Genomic DNA, 15,530 nt, shown 5'->3' with positions numbered 1-15,530 from the left:
AAAGTCATAATGTAGAAATTATCCCATCGATAACACAAATGACCAAAAAAACCATCCCTCCCTCCCTTCTTCCATATCTATCAACATATTTTATAAGGCATTTGATTCCAGATGATTATGGGTGGTAAACAACAATAAAACATCATTTAAAAACAATTGATGAAGAAAAGCACAATCGCTGTCATGCACACCTCTTCCCAGAGGACAGGCAGAGCGTGCATCATCTCATGGCACATTAGACTCCAGAGGACGTTTCTCTCATTTGCCTGGGAACAAGCTTTATTAAGCGGTATCATGGACGTTATTAGTTCCTGGTTTCTCATTGAGCGAAATAATGTCTGCCTCGTGCCAAATTGCCATTGCAAAAAATAGTATAAAATCAAATCCATTGTAGGCTTAACTAATCAAGCATGACATAAACAAAGTGAGGATCTGGGGATGTTTCATTACAGATAGTCCTCTCTTAACAATTGGTTGCTTAATAACCATTCAAAATACAATGGATTTTTAAAAAATTACTTACAACACACACACACACACACACACACACACACACACACACAGAGTTGCATTTGGGGCACTTGGCAACTTCCTTGCATTTACAACTGGTTGCAGTTTCCCATGGTCAAGTGACCAGGATTTATTTATTTATTAGTCATATTTCTATGCTGCCCACTCTCCGAGGACTCTGGGCGGCTTACACCAAAGACAGTATACTAAATAGCATATTGCCCCCTAACAATCTGGGTCCTCATTTTACCCACCTCGGAAGGATGGAAGGCTGAGTCAACCTTGAGCTGGTGAGATTTGATTCGCTGATCTGCTGAACTAGCAGTCAGCTGAAGGAGCTGCAGTACTGTACCCTAACCACTGCACCACCTCGGCTTTGCAAATTTTTTTTTTTTTGCTGTTTTCCAGGAGAAAAACAGCAAAAAGCACCCATTTGATATGCTGGATTATTTACCTACTGACCACCTGATTTGCACAATGAGCATATGATTCATTTAATGACTGCTCCCTTGCTTTATGGCCATAAAAATGGTTGTAAAATTGAGTCAGGTCACTTGGTGATCCACGTAATGACCACAATGAATTACAACCAAATTTCCAGGGTCAATTGTGGTGGTAAATCAAGGACTACCAGTAGTTATGCCCCTGCAAATAAAAAAAACAAACCCAGGAAATTTAGAGCTTCGTGGCACGGAACCAATAGCTCTAATGTGTTTAATGGAAGAAGATGCATTAGCTTAATATAGTGGACACTGTATAAGATCACAGCATGAACAAAAATAGAACAAGAATCCCATAACTGACTCCAGAAATGGTCCAATTCAGCTCAAGTATTATCCATTGTTGTCTCCAGTTAAGAACTTCCTTAAGTGTCTTTCATATGGATAGATGATGCCTGGACAGAGAAAGCACTTCTTCTTTCTTAGCAACACTGCCCAGTTCAAACAGGCAACATACCTCCCTACATTGCTGCCTATGATTTAGTCTTGAACCATGATAACAGAAATCCTGCAACTTGCTGATGTTCTTCAGCAGTAAGGAATAGCCTTGAAAAAGAGGAGGAAATGTAGCTGCCAAGGCAATGCCCAGATAAGTGGGGCTTAAGTCCATTCAAAAAAAAAAACCTAATTTCAGAAAACATCTCAGACAGGCCCAGTCCTAGATCACATGATGATAAAAGGAGCTGAGGAGAAGCACATTCACACTTGTAAGATTCTGTATGACAGCTGTTACAATAAAAGTCCTGCCTTTGATGACGTTGGATTCTTAGTCTGGTCTACCCTACAGGCCAGGGGTGTCAAACTGGCGACCCGTGGGCCAAGTACGTCACGCATAGGCCACACCTACCCCAGCTCTGCAAATGGGAAAAACGTTGTTTGTTTGTTTGTTTGTTTATTAGATTTATATGTTGTGAAACATCATGTGATGGCAACATGACATTACGAATTTGACATCCGTGCTATAGGCCTAACACTAAGATATAGGGTAGCATTTCCAACTTAGAACTCTTGCTGCGTTCTTGGCTGTATAGGAGAGTGAGGACTTCATTCAATGCCATTTATTACATTGTCGGAGTGCTGCCAGGAGTTAAAAAATTGCACCTGCCAAAATGTCCCCATTTATATACCCATTATAGAAAGAGAGTTAGATTCTTTCCCCCCCTTCCCTTCCCTTCCCCATTACCCCAGCAGGATGTTAATACTTTGAAGAGGTCTCACTGAGCAATGGAGGAGGCGTGGGCAGCCTAAGGCTATCAATTATGGTCTTGTGATAGGAAGGATAATGAAAAGCAGGGGAAACTTTCTTTTTAAGAGAGATTTCATTACTTCATTAAGTTAAACTGAAGTCAAGGGAAGATTCCCCCCCCCTTTTTTAAAAGTCATCTTCTTCCAAAAAAGGGTTTTGGTGGAGAGAGGAAATGATCATGATGCTTCAAATAATACCTTCAGCTGTGTTTTTAATTAAAGCGGCAGTACATATGAAGCTTTCTACAGTGCTGAATAAGCTAAGTAATTTGATCATTCCAGCAAATCAGTAGGCTTTGTAAAAGTGATATGATAGCAAGTCTGACTTAAATTTGGCAGAAAATAATGGCCATCCTGATTTTTTGCAGCCAAGAACGGGGAGTCCAGCTTGGGTGCCTTGTTTAGAGAGCTCTCTTCTGTTGTGACTGACCGGCACCATGGTCAATCTTGTCTTGTAGTTCAAATCTAATGACACCGCTGGAGAATTACCCTCTCCCCTGAGCCAGGTTTCTGATAAAATTGTGCAGAAAGAAGCTGCACCAGAAGAGAGAGTTGAATTGCTTTCTCCGGAACATAATGAGTGTGATTTCAAATCTGGGACAGGTTAGCAACAACAAATGCTGCAAACTCAGATAGAAAATTGGTGTTGTTGTGTAAATGTTATATTTTATGTTGGTAACCAATTGAAAATGGGAATGTAACTGAGGTGATGTTATATTTTGAATGTGCTAAGAATAAAGGTTGCTAGCTGCTTTTTTTTTTAAAAAAAAATCCAAACTCCTCTTTTGGAAGGGGAGGTGGGGAGGAGATACTCAAACACTTTTACTGAAGTTATATTCTCTATCTCCCTACCTACCTTTTGGAATTTCATGAAGTTACCAGGAGTTAACTCAACAACAACAACAAAAAACATTCTCTAACCTCCCTAATTGGTTTATATGATCCTCCATATGCAGTGAGGAATGGTTTGTTTTGACAGAACTTTTGAGATAATTCAGTATTGTTGTGACTCATTTACTTACTTGATTTATACGTATCTCTGGGCAACTAGTAGCATTTAAAATCATAATACAAATAACACAACTATAACACAGTACATATAATTACAGCCAAGGTAAAAAATCAATTATAGTGCCGCAAATACAACTGCTTCACATGCTTGGGATCCCATGTCTTCAATTTTTCTGAAAATCTGGCAGAGTCAGGGGCAATTTACCCATTAAATGGGTAAATTAAATGGACTATTACATGATAGATTAAATTTTACATATGGCTCAGCTGGAGATCAGGTTGCCACAGCTATAGTTGGACTGGAACCATTATTGGACTGGAAGATCTCCAAGGTTCTTTCCAACTCTTTTAGTCTGTTATTTGGAGCAATAATTTTAATCTTCCCTTTTCCATATAGAAGAGCCAAACCTTCATCTGCACATTCCTAAATTCTATCTCCATAACATAACAATGTTCCCACATATGACATGGAAAGAATACTGTTGTCAACAGGGCTACTATTATTATCATAAAAAATAAAAGAGCTCTGATTTACTCTTTTTTAAATTATGAAATGTAGATGACCTTAGGGGTGAGGTAAAAGTTGGGACTGATTGTTTGTGGTAAAGTTTTACTGTAATGTTTTCCAAGAAGCTTGGGAACTACATGCTTAAAATTAAAATCTAACCTATGAGCTGACCAGAAAGTGCATTACAACACAGGTAATCTGTCCAGAACCTTATGCAATTGTTCTACAATGTTGCTGTAAGGAAAAGTCAGGGTCTACCATAACAAAAAGTCAATTAGTGACATGAAAAAGGATCACCAAGTTATGAACCTGCTGAATCAGATTAAGGGCCCATGCAATTCACCACTTTTGTCACAAAATGGTGATTTAGAAGAATGAGGGAACCCAAACATGGACAGGAGGTCAATATTGGCTAGCATTTAAAGTTGCATTGCCTGTGATTCAGAAAAGATCTTTAGCCCTTCAAATCAGTAACTACCGGTAGCCTGATTGGTGATTCGAATCACTGGTATAGGTTTCCTGTATGAGCAGGGGGTTAGACTAGATGACCTCCAAGGTCCCTTCCAACTCTGTTACTGTTACTGATCTTCCATGAGTTTAGACCTATCCAAGTTAGTAGTCATCATCACAGATCAGCAAATAGGTAGTCCTCGACTTACAACCACAATTGAGCCCAGAATTTATGTTGCTACATGAGAAATTTGTTAAGTGAGTTTTGTCCCATTTTACAACTTTTCTTGCCACATTTGTTAAGTGAGGTGCTGCAGTTGTTAAATTAGTAACATGTCTCTTTCTTAAGTGAATCTGGCCTCCCCATTGACTTTTCTTGTCAGAAGGTCACAAAAGGGGATCACATGACTCGGGGACACTGCAACTGTCATAAATGTGAGTCAGTTGTCAAGCATTCAAATGTAAATCATGTGACCATGGGCTTGCTGCAACAGTCGTGTGAAAAATAATCATAAGTCACTTTTTTTCAGTGCTGCTGTAACTTTGAACCGGGGTGAAATGCTCCTGGCTCGGACCGGATCACCCGATCCGGTAACGATGGTGGCGGGTGGTTCGGAGAACCGATAGCAAAAATCCCTGCCCCCCCCCCATGCCCAGCTGAGCCGCGCGATCATCAGAGGCTTTTTTTTTTACTTTTAAAAGCATTTTTTTGGGCGAAGAAAAAATGCTTTTAAAAGGAAAAAAAGCCTCTGATGATCGTGCGGCTCAGCTGGGCATGGAGGAGGGGGGGCAGGGATTTTTGCTACCAGTTCTCTGAACCACCCGCCGCCATTGCTACTGGATCAAGCGATCCGGTCCGTTTTTTTGGCCAAAGAAAAAATGCTTTTAAAAGAAAAAAAAAGCCTCTGATAATCGCGCGGCTCAGCTGGGATCGTCAGAGCCTTTTAAAAGCATTTTTTCTATAACCTCAAGAGGTTGTAGAAAAAATACTTTTAAAAGTTAAAAAAAAATGGCCACGCCCACCAAGCCACACCCACAGAACCAGTAGTAACAAATTTTACATTTCACTACTGCTTTGAACGGTCACTAAATGTACTGTTGTAAATCGAGGACTACCTGTATATTAAGAAGTGCTTTCTTTTGATCAGACTTGAATCTTGCCACATTCAGTTACAACGGATCACTCCACGTTTTAACACTGAGACCAACACCCACCCCCCACCCATATTTTCCATGTCCTGCATCTATTCCTTCCATGTCTCCCCTTAAGGATCAGAATAGAAGCACTTCAGCTCCCTAAATGCTTGCCTTCCCATTGTCATCTTTATTTTGCTATTTTTGATCCCAAATTATTCCACTGAAATCTGGTCACCTTGTTAAGAAATTTCAGCATTCAGATCCTACAGTACTTTGGAATTTTAAATGAGGATCTGGAGACCATATGGATCGCCTGAATCCCAGATGGCCTACGCCTGGTTTAGCACAAGATCCGAATCCAATTAAAGACAAATGCCATCATTTTTGGAACAAGTGCAGCCTCCACACACTCAAGTTACATTTCAGTCATTCACAGGAAGAAGCCATGAATCTGTTTCCCTGCCCAGTACTCTACCACCTCGTGTCTACTCCTCCTCAAGGTTCATCAGTGCAGTGCTGTAGCAAATGTTGATACATTTAAATTGATTTGGCTGTAGACTTCAGACTGATAAAAAGCAGTGTGTAATTTTGCACAATAAATATTTTCAACATAAGGAATGGAGACCCAGTTTGGTCTCGTGCTTAACTAGGCACCAGCCTAGAAACCAGAGACTGCGAGTTCTGTCTTAGGTGTGAAAGCCAGCTGGCCAGTCACTCTCTCTCAGCCCAACCTACCTCACAGGGTGGTTGTTGTGGGGAACATAGGAGGAAGAAAGAGTATTGCGTCTGTTCACCACCTGGAGTTATTTACAGCAATAATAAAGGTAGGATGTACATACATACCAGGGGTGAAATCCAGCAGGTTCTGACAGGTTCTGGAGAACTGGTAGCGGAATTTTGAGCAGTTTGGAGAACCGGTAGCAGAAATTTTGAGTAGTTCAGAGAACCAACAAATACCACCTCTGGCTGGCCCCAGAGTGGGGAGGGAATGGAGATTTTACAGTATCCTTCCCCTGGAGTGGGGAGGGAATGGAGATTTTACAGTATCCTTCCCCTGGAGTGGGGAGGGAATGGAGATTTCACAGTATCCTTCCCCTGGAGTAGGGTGAGAATGGAGATTTTGCAATATCCTTCCTCCAGGAGTGGGGAGGGAATGGGGATTTTGCAGTATCCTTCCCCTGGAGTGGGGAGGGAATGGGGATTTTGCAGTATCCTTCCCCTGGAGTGGGGAGGGAATGGAGATTTTACAGTATCCTTCCCCTGGAGTGGGGAGGGAATGGAGATTTTACAGTATCATTCCCCTGGAGTGGGGAGGGAATGGAGATTTTGCAGTATCCTTCCCCAGGAGTGGTATGGGAATGGATATTGTGCAGTATCCTTCCCCTGCCACGCCCACCAAGCCATGCCCACCAAGCCACACCACTCCCACTAAGCCACGCCCACAGAACCAGTAATAAATAAATTGGATTGCACCACCACTGATACATACATACGTACATACATACATACATACATACATACATACTGTGAGGAATGAAAATGACCTCACTTGATTAGATGGTCTCTGAACAGCAGTAGGCAAACCCATGGATTATATAATATCTGTAAGACATTTCAGTAAATTCTTCAGGAATAGAATAGAATTCTTTATTGGCCAAGTGTGATTGGACACACAAGGAATTTGTCTTGGTGCATACGCTCTCAGTGTACATAAAAGAAAAGATACATTCATCAAGAATCATAAGGTACAACACTTAATGATAGTCATAGGGAACAAATAAGCAATCAAATCATTTTAGGAAACAGTCAATATAAATTGTAAGAATACCTGCAACAAGGAGACCATCCTAATAAGATATCTATCCTTTGTCCATCATCTTGCTATGTTTGGTGACTTTCCCAGAAGATATTAGTCTAAACAAAGTTGGGTAAAAGGTCTACAATTTGATCTAGAACAAGCAACTCCTACATCTTAGGAATTCAAAGACTTTGTCAAATTGTCAGTAATTCAACAGGTTTGTCAAAGTAAGGACTCCCATTTGCATGTCACAAGAGAACCAACAATCTTTTCCTGAGTTCTATTGCCTCAAAGCTTTTGTGCAACTATCTGACACTTTATCCGGCACTTTATTAACTCTACATCACATCACCTAGCCTCTGGGCTGGATGTTGAGATTTGGTAAAGGAGCAAAATGTAGCAGCTTAAGCAGTTTGGTAGCTAGCTGCCTTTTCAAACACGAAAACTCATTTGTGTTTTTTGCTCTTACTATGAAGAGTGTGTATAATTTTTGGTTTTATGCAAGACTCAAAAAGCAAGATAATGCCTTTTTTGCTAGCTGGCAGGTAAGCAGAGATTGCCTGAAACATCCTCGTGTTCATGTATTTGCCAGGTAGGGCACATTTGGGCATAGTCAGGACTGCAGGCTTGGAAACAAGAAAATGTACCCAGTTCTACACAGCATCCTGGTATCTTAAATAGCCGAGTCAGGGCCTTATTTTTTAAAAAAAAAAAAACTGTGAAAGCAGATGACTTGGGCAATGAAAAATACTGGGCATCTGGAAGTGCCCTTGGGGGGAAAAATGAGCATTCAGATGGTTTTAACGATGAGAGCTATTGCTTTGACAGATGATTCAAAGAATGCTACTATGCATTAATAAAACCTGAGGGTGTTAAACCAATATTCAGCGACGTCTGTGTCAGCTCAGTGCTTATGAGGCATCTGCACTTACTTAAGAAACATGAGGGGGGGAAACCTCTGTGAAAATTACGCTCCTAGGCTGACCAATAAGAATGTTAAAAGATGGATTCAGAAATCTAAAGTACCTTGTTTAAGAAGGTTATATTGACGTACACATCAGAAGTGGGTTCTAAATTTTTTTACTACTGGTTCTGTGGGCATGGCTTATTTTGTGGGCGTGGCTTAATGGTCATGTGACAATTATTTAGGATTTAGCAGAGATAGTGGTCTACCAGGCTTTTAACTGCTTGCAGAGATGTACTGGTCTACTCATTTGTTTTTGGAGACACCAGTCTACTCATTTGTTTTTGGAGACACCGGTCTACTCATTTGTTTTTGGAGGCACTGGTCTACCCATTTATTTTTGGAGTCACCGGTCTGCTCATTTGTTTTTGGAGGCACCGGTCTACTCATTTGTTTTTGGAGGCACTGGTCTACCCATTTATTTTTGGACGCACCGGTCTACTCATTTGTTTTTGGAGGCACCAGTCTACCACCACACTGCCTTTTAACACTGATCAGCTGTAGGGCGGCCCTTTGAAGCCCCGCGGCAAGAGTTTTGAAGTGGTTCGGGAATAACGAGAGGCACAACCAAGCAAGTGACAACAGCTCTTTAATTTTCAGTGAGACTTCAGCGAAAACTCAGAGGCTGCAGCCCTCCTTATATACAATCCAGGAGGGACTGTCAGCCAATCAGAAACATAGGCAGGTTTGAAACTCCCGCTTAAAAGTATCAATACATAACACCCCTCCCTTCCCAGAAGGCACTAACATTCAAATATTTACATAAGTACACACAAAATCTCGCAGGTGCCCAGGCCGAGTTCTCGTCCTAGTTGACCTGCGCAGTTCAGTGTTTGGTGGGGCGTCGAGCTGGTCGGAGGGACTTTTTGTCTCTCCCGGCTCCGCCAATGGAACCTCCTGGATTTTGTCCGGGGCGTGGTTATCCCCGGTTGGGAGTGGCGACTCGCTGGGGCAGCGCTGGAACCAGGGCTTGTCAGCTAAGTATTCTCGCGAACCCGGGCTTGAGTTAGCTGTTTTGGGAAAGTTGTTATAGTTAGGCTCGGAGATGTCTAAATTGATGTTTGCTTCACCGACTACCCTTTTTCTCAGTTGGTCTATGTGGCGCTTCCAGAATCTGTCTACCCCTACACCGGGGACCCAACCTGAAACTGTCTTAGTCCAGAGGTCTCTCCCTTGAAATTTTCATGCGAGTAGTTAGGGTGAAGCCTATCTAACACGCACCGAAGCTTCCTGCCCATGAGGAGCTCTGCTGGGCTTCTCCCTGTGGCTGTGCATGGTGTGGCATGCTGGACAGCTAAGAATTGGTCTATCCTGGCCTGCCAGTCCCCGTTATCTAGTCTGGATAGGGCCTCTTTGGCCGTTCTTACAAAACATTCGGCCAATCCGTTAGAAGCCGGGTGGAACGGGGCCGATAGGGCATGGCGGATGCCCAGTCCGGCCAAGTAACCCTCGAACAGGGTTGCTGTGAATTGAGGGCCGTTGTCAGATACTAGAGTATCCGGTAGGCCATGTGTGGCAAACAGCTTGCGAAGGGCTTTAATGACTGCCTCGGCTGTGGTAGAGGGCATTAGAATTATTTCGAGCCATTTCGAAAAGGCATCAACTACAATTAAAAATGTTTGCCCATGGAAGGGGCCAGCGAAATCAATATGGATCCTCCCCCATGGCCCTTTTGGTTTCTCCCACTCTCGGATGGGCGCTACCAGGGGATCGGGGCGAGACTCCTGGCAGGGTCTGCACTTTCCCACCCACTCGGAGATAACTTGGTCCATGTTGGGCCACCAAACATAACTGCGGGCTAAACTTTTCATTCTGACAATGCCGGATGCCCTTCGTGCAGCAATTCTAAGACCCTTGTTCGTAGTTTCGTTGGCACTACCACCCTGTCACCCCACAACAAACAACCACCTTGCGTAAACAGTTCGTTTCGTTTGTTTACAAAACCATGGTAGTCCCCCCCATCCACCTTGACCGGCCACCCTTTTAGCACCCACCCCATCACAGTGCGAATGATCGGGTCCCTGGCTGAGGCTTTTGCCACTTCGGCAGAGGAAATAGGTCCCAAAGTTAATGAGTCCAGTAGAAGGACGGAGGCCTCTGGTGTTGGATTGGTCAGTAAATCAGGTAGGGGGCAGCGGCTGAGGGCATCCGCGTGACCCAGGGTCCGTCCATGGTCGATGTACAAGCTGATATGAATAGGCCGAAAGAAAAATAGCCCATCTAGTCAAACGTGGGGAAAGAGCAGCGGGGGTGGGCCTGTCACCTGCCAAAAGTCCTAGCAAAGGCTGGTGATCAGTCACAAGTTCGAATTGCCGGCCATAGAGGTATTCGTGGAACTTTTTAACCCCCGCAATTGCAGCCAGAGCCTCTCTGTCCAATTGACTATAGTTCCGCTCTGCGCTTGACAGAGTGCGAGAGTAAAACGCAATGGGCGCCTCTAGGCCGTTCAGCAGTCTATGGCCTAGGACGGCACCAACTCCTACGGGGGAGGTGTCACAAACCAATACAAGCGGTAGCGCCGCGTTGTATTGGATTAGGAAACTGTCTTCCGATAGAAGTCTCTTTACTGCCTCAAAAGCGGCTGCTTGTGGTTTCCCCCAGACCCATGGTACATTCTTCCCCAATAGCTTGTGTAGGGGATCTGCGACGGTAGCCTTGTCTTTCAGGAACATTGAGTAAAAATTGAGCAGTCCAAGGAAGGCTTGGAGCTCTGCTTTGGTCTTGGGGGCAGGTGCGCTCTTAATAGCTCTCACCTTGCTTTCGGTAGGGTGGATGCCTGTGCCGTCCACCCTGTACCCCAAAAATTCAACGGAGGGGACTGCTATCATACACTTGTTTTTTTTTTTAATTTGAGTCCCGCTTCCCTGAATCTGAACAGGACGTTTCTAACTCTGTCCCCTAGTTGTTGTTCGTCCTGAGCGCTGACTAGGACGTCATCAAAATATGGCACCACCCCGGGAAGCCCTTGCAACAGGCGCTCCATGGTGCTTTGAAATAGGCCGGGTGCGACGCTCACCCCGAACTGGAGCCTGGTGCATTTAAATGCACCCCTATGGGTTACTATTGTCTGTGCCTCAGCCGTGGCATCGTCAACAGGAAGTTGTTGATAGGCCTGGGCCAGGTCTAGTTTGGCGAAAATTTTTCCGGGCCCCAGGGAGTGTAGTAGATGATGCACGATCGGCACCGGATAGGCGCTCGGCTGCAAAGCCTTGTTGATCGTGCACTTGTAGTCGGCGCAAATTCTAATTGAGCCGTCCGACTTAACTGGGGTCACTATGGGGGTTTCCCATTTTGCGTGGTCAACGGGAACCAAGATCCCTTGTTTAATTAATTTGTCCAGTTCCGCATCGATTTTTGGTTTCAATGCAAAGGGCACCCGTCTCGCCTTGAGTCTTATTTGGGCTACGTTGGGGTCTAGGTTAAGAGAGATAGGGGTCCCCACATACTTGCCCAACGTGTCCCCGAAAACGTCCTGGAACTCGGTCAGGAGACTGTCTTTTAACGATGACTTGAGCATCTGGTGGACGCCGGTGAAGCCCATGCCGAGGGCTCAGAACCACCCCATGCCGAGAAGGCTGGGAAGCTGCTTCGTGACAATGGTCAGTGGCAGGTCTCTTTCGTAGTCTCCGTAGGTGACTCGGAACGTGCCCACGCCCTCGAGGGGGACTCGGTTCCCCTGGTAGTCTAGGATGTGCAGTCTCTGTTTGGAGAGCTGGTCCTTCCGGAACGACGGCAGGAGGGTCTTTAGGGTCGCCCATGACATTATGGAGAGAGCTGATCTGGTGTCGATCTCCATTGAGCATGGCTTGCCGTTGATTTCGACCACCGTGCTGACTTTGTCCTCGATTTCCGCGCTGGCCTGGTCTATGTGAATGCTGCGGCCATCTCGAGGTTCAAATTTGCGCCATTTTTTCGCGCCGCCTTCTCTCGTTGGTTGTTTCTGGCACGTTGATTCTGGTTGGCTGCGGCGCTCACGTGGTTGGTGTTTTCTGGGCAGAATGGCTCTACAGACTCGCGCCAAGTGCCCTTTTTTCTCGCAACGCCTGCAGATAGCCTCCCTGTATTTGCAGGACAGTCTATCATGGTGCCCTCCACAGCTGGGGCAGCTTCGCCGCCGGCTGCCTGTGTCTTTTCTCTGGTGCTCCGTTCGGAAGACGTCCTCATCCGACTCGGACTCCGAGCTGGATCCGGCGTCTTCTCTGTGCACCGGGGCAGACTCGGGGTTGTCTTTGCTGGTCAGCGGACGCTGCAGCGTTTCTGCGGCTTTTGTGGAGGTTTCATGAGCCCTGACCTCGTCCAGGGCTCCAGCAAGCGTCAAATCAGGCTTAGCGAGCAGGCGCCGTTGCAGCCTAATGTCCCGAACACCACAGATAAGTTGCTCAAGCAACGCATCGTCTAAGTCTCTATAGTCACAATGGGTTGCGGCTTTTCTCAGGCTGGCCATGTATGCACTGACCGGTTCTCCCTCTCGCTGAACGCGCTGTCTGAGTTGGTATCGTTGCACGAACTTGGAGGGCATGGGAGCATAGTGAGCCCGGAGCATGGCCATCAGGGTGTCCCAGGAGACGGTCTGGACCGGTGTTGGCTCACACAGTGACTCTGCCATCTCGAACACGTCCGGTCCGCAGTGGCTTAGGAAGAGGGCCCTCTTCTGATTAGCGGAGAGCCCTTGCATGTCGCTGGCTTCGAGCGAGCATTCGAACCTCGTTAGGTACGAGACCCATTTTTCGCGGGTCGGATCAAAAGGCTTGGGCGGAACGTAGGCAGACATGTTCGGTATGCCTCCTGTAGTTCGCCTCGTCGCCTAGCTGAAGCTCGTGGTCTCACTGGTTCGCTTCTTGTGACCTCTATCCCACCTTCGTCGCCAATGAAGTGGTTCGGGAATAACGAGAGGCACAACCAAGCAAGTGACAACAGCTCTTTAATTTACAGTGAGACTTCAGCGAAAACTCAGAGGCTGCAGCCCTCCTTATATACAATCCAGGAGGGACTGTCAGCCAATCAGAAACATAGGCAGGTTTGAAACTCCCGCTTAAAAGTATCAATAAATAACAAGTTTAAATAATTTTTTTCCTTCTAGCCGATCAGCTGGGACTCAGGAGGCAGCAATAGATTAGGGGTGGGGCCAAAAGAATAACGTGGGGGGCAGGGGGCGGGGGCGAGTGGTGGGGGCCCCAGCTCCCAAACAAAGAGAACCGGTTCGGTGACGTCATATCGTCACTGCTACCGGCTCGGCCGAACCGTGCTGAACCGGGAGCAACCCACCACTGGTACAGATGGATCTGATGTAAAGGATCATTGAATGTCATCTCCCCAGTGATTGGAACAGGGGGTTTACACATGCAGCATGTACACATCTGGAACAGCCACAACTATGCAAAACAAAATTATGCAAAAACTAAGGATTAAAAGATTAGAATAAATTGATAGAACTTCAGTCCCCAATATTGTTTACTTTGTACCAATGAAAGTAACTCTTTTTGACTACTTTAATCTGATATTTGTTAAAAATGTGCCAAACAGATCTAGGATTTTGCTTGGAACAAGGGATGATATAGGACAGTGATGGTTAACCTTTTTGGTGCTGAGTGCCCAAAGCGTGCACATGCGCGTGTGAATGCATGTGCACATGCCCAAACCCCCAAAATGCAATGCAAGCACGCCCTGTACATGTGCCCAGCCCCCATGCATGCACGCGCGTCCCCCCACACCTAGTTTTGGCTTCCAGGTTGGTGCAGGAGGCCTTCCAGGCACAAAATAGGATGTGGGGGGCGTGCGTGAACCCCCCAAATGCAATGTGAGTGCCCCCAGTGCATGCGCCCCATCCCCATGCATGCACACACGTGTCCTTCACATGCACCCTGCCCCCCGTGCATGCACGGCAAAGACCTGAAGACCAGCTGGCCTGCGGGAGGCGCGCACGCATGTGTGGTAAAGCTGGGCTGGGGCGATGCCTGGCGTGCCTGCAGAAAGGGCTCTGTGTGCCACCTATGGCACGCGTGCCATAGGTTCGCCATCATGGACATAGGACATTTATTTTCAACCTTCCTTGTATTTCATTTTGGCTCATGGCTGCATAGATTACCTCAATGTACAGAAGTATTTTTAGAATACTTTTGTCTTTTGTAATTTTAAAATTTGTGAAAATTAAGAGCTATACAGGTAGTCCTTGACTTACGACCACAATTGAGCCCAAAATTTATGTGGCTAAGTGAAGCATTTCTTAAGTGACTTTTGCCCCATTTTACAACCTTTCTTGCCACAGTTGCTAAGTGAATCATTGCAATTGTTAAGTTAGTAACACGGTTATTAAGTGAATCTGGCTTCCCCACTGACTTTGCTTGTCTGTGGTCCAGTGGTGGGTTGTCCCTGGTTTGGACCGGTTCGCAAGAACCGGTAGTAGAACCAGCAGGAGGCTCCACCCAGTGACCCGGATGTCATCATAAGTGATCTGTGCAAGAACACATGTGCACGGGCACGATGCGAACCGGTAGTAAAGGTAAGTAGAACCCACCCCACTGCAATCATCATAAATACGAACCAATTGCCAAACATCTCAATTTTGATCCCGTGACCATGGGAATGCTGCACCGGTTGTGAGAAAAATGATCATAAGTCTCTTTTTTTCCATTGCCCTTTAACTTTGAATGGTCACTAAATGAACTGTTGTAAGTCGAGTACTACCTGTACTATAAAATATGGAGGAAAAAACATACTTTGTTCTATGTGAGCATTTTCCGAGTAACCTAGCTTTTATTTATTAGCAACTTTTCAACTTTACAAGAGGGCACCAAACAGAATGGTTAGATTAGCTTTCTCTCAGACATAGAGGAGAGTCGGACAAATGGACTTCTTAATGGACAGAGCGTCAGAGTCTGAGTGCCATTGCTGAGAAAACCTTAATTCCACAAATAGACAACAAATAGGGATGGAACAGGCACAATTGCTTTCCCCGTAGCTGCCCAATTCAATTTCCTGAAGCAATCATTCCTGAAGCAAAGCCTTAGTATCTCTTGGGATAGAGCTCATTAAATTTAAATCAATGTCTGTTGGGTGAATACTTTGAGACAGACCTTTGAGGTCATTTTTGAACCAGATCAGTCTTGGGTGGGCTTGTTTAGATCATCCTGTAAAAAATAGAATTTGTGTATATTAGAAAGTGCAGCCAACCGAGGCCTTAATGTTTAATAATTTGTAAGCATTTACACACAAAGCATTTCATTTAGTGGGGTGTAATGCAGGGGTGAAATGTAAAATTTGTTACTACCGGTTCTGTGGGCATGGCTTGGTGGGAGGGGGTAATGTGACTGGGTGGGCGTGGCCAACTTTTTTTTTTTTTAACTTTTCAAAGCATTTTTTCTAATGCTTTGAAAAGCCTCTGCCGATCAGGCAACTCAGCTGGGATCG

This window comes from Pituophis catenifer, unplaced genomic scaffold (assembly GCF_029215685.1).
Source record: "Pituophis catenifer annectens isolate HBS135680 unplaced genomic scaffold, rPitCat1.0.hap2 SCAF_2, whole genome shotgun sequence".
NCBI classification, from domain to species: Eukaryota; Metazoa; Chordata; class Lepidosauria; order Squamata; family Colubridae; genus Pituophis; species Pituophis catenifer.
Note: the sequence above shows the minus strand (reverse complement) of the source record.